Raw genomic sequence first — 8,371 nt, forward strand, 5'->3', positions numbered from 1 at the left:
GCTATTTTCCGATACACCATGCTGCAATGAATACATAACTAGCCGACTTTTTACATAATTTCGCTTGTACGACTTGCACGGCGCATGTTTGTAAAGCGATATCAATATCAATTTTCCCCATGCTGAACCACAATCGATACATCCGGGAACTCCGGCATACGCAATACTCATACACTTGAAGTCAACATAAACATTTTTCGGCGAAAATGGTAGGAGACAAGCACACTAAAAAGCTGATTATTGAGAAATTACTTGCTTTACTTTGCTTGACATGTGGCTTGAATACTATAATATCAGGATGTCTGGCAGTGGGCGCTAGTTTCATCCTGCGTGTTTTGATTTTCTCAACTTATTTGCATGTAAGTATTAATTGAACAGATAATTAGATTACGCCACTTATGGAAAGGATAAATAGATTACGCCGTTTTTTTCATCGTCATTATTTGCGGCATAAATGAGGGGCGATAAGGACACCAAGAAGGGCAATGGTTGGCATGATACCAAAGAACACAAAACGGTACGAAATTTTCTTATCGCCCCCGAAATGAGGTCTGTAACGTAACTTTTTGTTTAAAACATAGACACCAATGGGGTAGCGTGGTGTATTCTGGGATAGTTTTGAGGGTATTTGGAGAGTTTGTCCTGGATTCGATGCGTTTTAAGACTTGCGCGCAAAATGGGCATTTAATTGTATACTGTAAAATAATATGCATTTTTCACTTCCAAAAATAAATGCCTGTCGAAATATAGCACCTTCTTCTGAAGGTTAGTACTCCTTTAAGTCATTAAACTTGAAATATTGATGACATTGCCTACAGGTGACAATAGACGGTGTTACTCTGGAAAAATGAATACGTCTTTTCATGTTAGTATCAGTGTGGCGAGAATAAATTGGTGTGGTCTTCCGCTGACGTGGGTCTGTAACTATGCAATGATAACCTAGACTCTTCGAAAAAAATAGCTTCCCTTGTCTGTGTCGTTTCTAATCTTACAAAAACTTAAACGAAAAAGCTGTTGTACAATTTCTAATTGATTGTCCATTATAGATATGTGTTGTTTAAGTCATACGGAATAGAATGGTTTGGAGGCCTTATTTAGCCTGTCAAGGAGTATCGCGATGCTAAGGTAGGGCCTCAGATCACATACATAATGGGTCGTCCTACAATTTTCATGTTGTCGCATGTTAGAAGAGGCTGTCCCAAAACAAATGGCAACAATATGGACGAGTGACTTGAGTAGTCACTATGACAACAAGGACAAAAGGAACGGCGCAGGTAGCACGTGCATGGAGGCATGGTATCATTGAGAAATATATTGAATGAATGAATGAGTGAGCGAGTGAGTGAGTGAGTGAGTGAGTGAGTGAGTGAGTGAATAAGAGGACCGATGTATTATACAGAAGCATAATGTCCTTGGTAGATAGGTTTGTGATAACGTGGCTTCTACCAAAACATCACATAGACACCTGTAGCAATGTGCAGCGGGTGCAGTAACAACGCCCAGTAATTAATTTTTAATCATTGACACCTACCAGTTTTCTACTATGGAACGAGTCCGATCGTGTTGACCGCTGTAAACAAACAAAAAAAAACGTCCGCTCGGAAATTGGAGAAAAGTGCTCCTCACCCATTGCAGTGCACAGTTCCTGTCAGAGACACGGGATGATATGATGTTGGATGTGTTGCTGCCACCGAGGAAAGAAAGTGACATATTGATGGCTACACCCACTTTCAACAAAGGTGCAAAATTATCACTAGCCCAGAGAACGATCATTAATTGCAAGCACGTCAAACACGTCTATATGATTGTTCAATTGTCGTTTGTATATTTTTCTCACATGGGAACTGTATGTCATAAAAGGGGCGCTTCAAAGAACATATCTATAGCTGTTCTATTTAGAACTCCCGAAAAAAATATTTCAAAAGTTTGTGGTCACGGATTGGATTGTAGGAGAATGCAGTACTATGTCGTCTGCAAACTGTTGATGGGCTATTTTAACCTGTTGCTCGTTCTCTCCAGCCACATTTTATTTCATGGCTTTTATGACATTAGCCTGGATACCGTCCTCCGTTGCTACAGAAGACTCCCTACTGTCACTGAATGCCTATGGAGGATGACACCCAGACTATAATGACACAATCGGTTGTTATTTTTGTTATTCCTGGCCGGCCCAGTCCTGTTTGTATTCCACTTACATTGATTTCCTTACTTATCCAATCACCAGTGGGGAGAGAGTAGTGATGACAATACACTTTGTTGTACAGCAATAGTACAAGGTAAAATATGGCATCTAGCTATATTTGTGCTGAAACATTTACCTTACAAAGAATATGTAGTATTAGATGAGAAGCACGCGTCCTCGTTCCGCTTTGCTTTCCTGTCACCATGGCGACGAGGAAAACATGCGACCCTGGTAGAAATTAAGTCATTAAACTTGAAATATTAATGACATTGCCTGCAGGTGACAATAGACGACGTTACTCTGGAATAATGAACACGTCATGTTAGTATCAGTGTGACGAGAATAAATTGGTGTGGTCTTCCGCTGACGTGGGTCTGTAACTATGCAATGATAACCTAGACTCTTCGAAAAAAAATAGCTTCCCTTGTCTGTGTCGTTTCTAATCTTACAAAAACTTAAACGAAAAAGCTGTTGTACAATTTCTAATTGATTGTCCATTATAGATAGTTGTGTTGTTTGAGTCATACGGAATAGAATGGTTTGGAGGCCTTATTTAGCCTGTTAAGGGGTATTGCGTCCCTAAGTTAGGGCCTCAGGTCACATACATAATGGGTCGTCCTACAATTTTAATGTTGTCGCATGTTAGAACAGGCTGCCCCCAAAACAAATGCCAACAATATGGACGAGTGACTTGAGTAGTCACTATGACAGCAAGGACAAAAGAAACGGAGCAGGTAGCACGTGCATGGAGGCATGGTATCATTGAGAAATATATTGAATGAATGAATGAGTGAGTGAGTGAGTGAGTGAGTGAGTGAGTGAGTGAGTGAGTGAGTGAGTGAGTGAGTGAGTGAATAAGAGGACCGATGTATTATACAGAAGCATAATGTCCTTGATATGTAGGTTTGTGATAACGTGCCTTCTACCAAAACATCACATAGACACCTGTAGCAATGTGTTGATTAATGAAGTTTGTATTATTCATGACAGCGGGTGCAGTAACAACGCCCAGTAATTAATTTTTAATTAATGACCCCTACCAGTTTTCTAGATCTACTATGGAACGGGTCTGATCGTGTTGACCGTTGTGGAGAAAGACATGCATCCACTTGGAAACTGAAGAAAAGTGCCCCTCGCCCATTGCAGTGCACAGTTCCTGTCAAAAACACGTGACAATATGATGTTGGGTGTTAGGTGACCCCTACCAGTTTTCTACTATGGAACGCGTCTGATCGTGTTGACCGTTGTAAAAAAGAAAAAAACATACGTCCGCTTGGAAATTGGAGAAAAGTGCCCCTCACCCATTGCAGTGCACAGTTCCTGTCAGAGACACGGGATAATATGATGTTGGAGTTTTGCTGCCACCGAGGGAAAAAAAAGTGACATATTGATGGCTTCACGCGCTTTCAACAACGGTGCAAAATTATCACCAGCCCAGAGAACGATCACTTTCAATTGCAAGCACGTCAAACACGTCTATAGGATTACTCAACTGTCGTTTGTTTACTTTTCTTACATGGGAACTGGATGTCATAAAAGGGGCGCTTCAAAGAAAAAAGGGGCCCTGCCGGGTAGTTCCCGGGCTGTTTTATGGCACTTTTGGACGTGACCCGCACGTGGCCCCGCTGGACACCCTGCGGCTACCGGGATATTTTTGGCCTGGCGGGAACCCGAGAAGAATTTGATTTAGACTTAAATTTTACCCGGGCCCCGCTGACAAAAAGACGCCGTGACCGAGCCGTGAGAACACCGAGAGGTACCCCTCCGGTTGTCGGCAGTCCCCCGGAACTAATGTTAATACGTCACAGACCAGATACACACAATAAGGGTGTGTACTTCGTAAGACTGTTTTAAATGTGTGACGTCACAGATCAGATGATCACAACAAAGGCGTGAACTCTGTATTAAGTGGGTCAGTACAAGTCATCGTCAGAGAAGCTGCCGATTACCTGCCGGGCGCCTTCCAGAGACCGACCAATAACTTGAATAAGGGTGACAAAATGCTACTGAAGGAAACTTAATTGTGACCACGACAGCCGATGCCCGCCCGACTCCTGAGCCCGGCCGAGACCGGCCGGGGCTACATCCCTGACGGGCACCGGCGCCATTGGCACCGAAGCTTAAGTTCAACTTCAAGCGCGAGGTTTAAACTTAAAGTCCATGAAGCGTTCGCGCCTCGCACGTACGACTGTAAAGCATTGATTCTTGCAACTTTCTGCAGATCCTTGCGTGGCGTATGGACCCTCTCTGGTGAATGGTTACTGCCTGGCCAATTGGATACTGTCTTTTGCCACCCTCTACACCCCACCGGCACGCACGTTAAAGAACCCACCAGACCTTTCGAAAAGGAGTAGGGGCATGCCCTGGTGTAAGATGGCGACACCTTTATTGTTACAGCATACATATACTCTGTACGTAAGATGACGTTATCCACACATGTATTTAGCTTTGTTAGATCTTTAGTGGTAGAAGACCATACAAAAGTCCCTGTACTTTTTTGTTGTGTCAATAAAGAATCTGCTTTAGCTTCTTGGAACTCCCCAAATCCGGCCAAACCGGTTTTCGTTTTGCAGACCGCAGTATAATTACAGGTAACCACAGAACAAAAGACACGCCACGGGAGGAAATTCTTTTAGCAGATTTAGATTAAAACCTTATTGAAGACTTCTCATGTTTTGAACACCTGTGTAATAACTTCCTACTGTTGAAAACTGAAGCAAGTCAGTCATTTTACAGTGATGCAAATCGATACCATCTGATTTTGCATTGGTTTTTATCGACCCGAATAACAGTTTGGAGAGTTGACATATATGTATAGTCAAAAGATATAATTACCTGCCTTGAAAAATGGAGGTATTGTTTTTTGCGTGTTTGTGTGTGTGTGTGTGTGTGTGTGTGTGTGTGTGTGTGTGTGTGTGTGTGTTTGTGTTTCCGCACATTTGTAGTCAGCATAACTTCATAACGCCTTTATGGATTGTGATGATATTTGGTATGCTGGTAAGTCTTAGGAAGACAAAGGTCAAGTATGGGCCTTCTGTTGTATGACCTTGGTACTGCAGCAGAACTTTCGGTTTTTGTATCTTTTGCCCTGAACATGCTATGGTTATGACTTTTTGGTGACAGATAGCTTTTCCTGTCAGGAATAAGTGGTGTGGGTTTGGTCCCCCTAGCAGCTTGTTCTGGAACTGCAGGAGACTTTCTGGCGACATATTTAAAAGCCAATAAATCCAGATAGGAACAACGTATTTTCGTCATTTTTTTGTGTGTAGGTGCATATATTATGTTAATGTAGAGGCCATTTGCATAATTGATGAGGACATGTTAAAATAAAGTATGACAAAGGAGAGGAATTTTACACACAAAAAATTGAATTCAGAAAACTATAAATTAAACTAGATAATGCTAAGTACGACCTCATTTCCATGGTCAATGATAAAAATAAAAAAAAAACATTTACAAAAACTCCATGTGTATTTCATGGAGGTATGAGATCTCCGAATTCTTGTTGTGTTTGTAGTGCATGTAAGCACACACGGCGCTCTTACCTTCCTCTAAACGAAACGCTAACTAGTACTTTAACTACTACTGTGTACAGTCATTTACTGATGTTAATTACTAAAAAAATAATAATGTACTATGTGCAATGTAACAATGTAATTTAGTATTGATGTGACACATATATATACTTACGCTTGCTACTTACAGAGAGAAACTATGGTGGTTATAAGAAGATCGTGCGTACTAAATGTCACTATACGAGATGACCACAGTTGTAGAGTAGGTGCCTCCTTTCCATGTGTTGAGTTATGGCAGACTTAGAGTCTGCAGAATAGCTACACTGGTCACACTTGTAGAGTTTATCTCCTGTATGGGCTCTCATATGTCTGGACAAGCCTGACTTGTAAGCTGTCCTGTACCCACACTCCCCACACATGTAGGGTTTGTCACCTGTGTGTTTCCTTAGATGTTTATCCAAAGTAGGTTTCTGTGCAGCAGAATAGTCACACTGGTCACACTTGTAGGGTTTTTCTCCGGTATGGGTTCTTATATGTAGTAATAAGGCAGATCTGCCAGCTGTCCTGTACCCACACTCCTCACAAATGTAAGGTTTGTCACCCGTGTGTTTCATTAGATGTAGATCCAAAGCCGGTTTCTGTGCAGCAGAATAGTCGCACTGGTCACACTTGTAGGGTTTTTCTCCTGTATGGGTTCTCATATGTCGGAATAAGGCAGATCTATCAGCTGTCCTGTACCCACACTCCCCACACATGTAGGGTTTCTCGCCGGTGTGTTTAAAAAGATGTTGGTCTAGAGAGAATTTATGTGCGGCAGAATAGTCACACTGGTCACACCTGAAAGGTTTTTCTCCTGTATGGGTTCTCATGTGTTGGGATAAGTCATACTTGTGAGTTGTCCTGTACCCACACTCCCCACATATGTAGGGTTTGTCACCAGTGTGGTTTGCTAGATGTTTCTTCAAATTGGCTTTCAGTGCGGCAGAATAGTCACACTGGTCACACTTGTAGGGTTTTTCTCCTGTATGAGTTTTCATATGTTGCAATAACTGAGACTTGTAAGCTGACCTGTACACACACTTGTCGCACCTGTAGGGTTTCTCGCCAGTGTGTTTTGTAAGGTGTTGATCCAAGTGAAATTTTTGTGTTGCAGAATAGTCACACTTGTAGGGTTTTTCTACTGTATGAGTCCTCATGTGGTGGGTTAAGTGAGACTTATGACCTGTCACGTACCCACACTCCTCACACATGTAGGGTTTATTACCAGCATGTATTGATAAATGTCTGTCCAAACTGAATTTGCGTGCTGCAGAATAGTCACACTGGTCACATCTGTAAGGTTTTTCTCCTGTATGGGTTCTAATGTGTCGGATTAAGGTCGATCTTTCAGCTGTTCCGTACCCACACTCCTCACACATGTAGGGTTTCTCACCAGTGTGTTTTGTGAGATGTTTGTCCAAACTGGATTTGTGTGCTGCAGAATAGTCACACTGGTCACATCTGTACGGTTTTTCTCCAGTATGAGTTCTCATGTGTCGGGATAAGGTCGATCTGTCAGCTGTTCTGTACCCACACTCCCCACACATGTAGAGTTTCTCACCAGTGTGTTTAACCATGTGCCTTCCCATATCACCTTTGCTCCCCTGTACCTTTGAGGTTGATTTGTTGACAGGTCGGGGAAAGTTCACATCACACGTTTCCTGCTGCGGGCTCATGTCTGTTGTCTGGTTCTCCCTGCTGCCACTCTCCTTCCCGGGGTGTTTAGAGCAGCTCATCTTCTTCCCAGTGTGTTCTGGACAGCTCATCTCCTTCTCAGGGTGTTCAGTACAGTCAATCTCCTTCTCAGGGTGTTCAGTACACTCCATCTTCTTCCCAGGGTGTTCAGTACAGTCCATCTCCTTCCCAGGGTGTTCAGTACACTCCATCTCCTTCTCAGGGTGTTCAGTACACTCCATCTTCTTCCCAGGGTGTTCAGTACAGTCCATCTTCTTCCCGGGATGTCGAGAACACAGGTCTACCGTAGAATGCTCGCAGCTGGAATATTCCATTTCTGGTGTGTAGAGGGAAGCCACAGTTGAACAAATTATACTTCATACTTATATATGATTTAAGTATAGTTTATCTGAATTTTATCTGAATCTGTAATAGTAATATTATTATTTTATTTCAATAATTAGAACTTGTTGACTATAATGACCCTAAAAGTCTATGCCTGATTTACATACACCTGATGTCACAGCGATTCGCCCCCCCCCCCAATATCAGTAGTCTACTCTTTTAGTTACATCATACCACTGGTATGGCAAGTAAACAAATTTGACAATTAATTCTATCGATGGTATTCACTTCCACTGGGTTCTACAAAATATGTGAAAATCAGCTCAACTTTGGCGCTTTGCGGGAATCATGTGAACTGCAGCTGACGCACAGTACTGGGTCGTAACAGCATCCAGGCGTGAATCGACCCCGGCCGAACAAACATCCTGATTTAAATTATACTGTTAAACCCGATGCATTCTTCTACAATCCAGAATAGTTTTGACCTCGCTATCTTGAATCTCGGCAGTTTTCTCAAGTACTGTGCCGTACTACTGTGCCCAGACTACTTTTGACTACGGGTTTCGCCCATAATGCTGTGTAATGCGACGTATAATCACCCCACCCCCCCAATGCA

General features: G+C 42.4%; 1 pseudogene; it reads right to left on the reverse strand.

Moving 5' to 3' along the window:
- Window positions 1-6,528: 6,528 nt before the first annotated feature.
- LOC109470201 lies at window positions 6,529-7,745 on the reverse strand (annotated as a pseudogene).
- Between the last annotated feature and the right edge of the window lie 626 nt (window positions 7,746-8,371).

This window comes from Branchiostoma belcheri, unplaced genomic scaffold, assembly GCF_001625305.1.
Source record: "Branchiostoma belcheri isolate BF01 breed outbred unplaced genomic scaffold, Haploidv18h27 scaffold22, whole genome shotgun sequence".
In the NCBI taxonomy this organism is placed as follows: domain Eukaryota; kingdom Metazoa; phylum Chordata; class Leptocardii; order Amphioxiformes; family Branchiostomatidae; genus Branchiostoma; species Branchiostoma belcheri.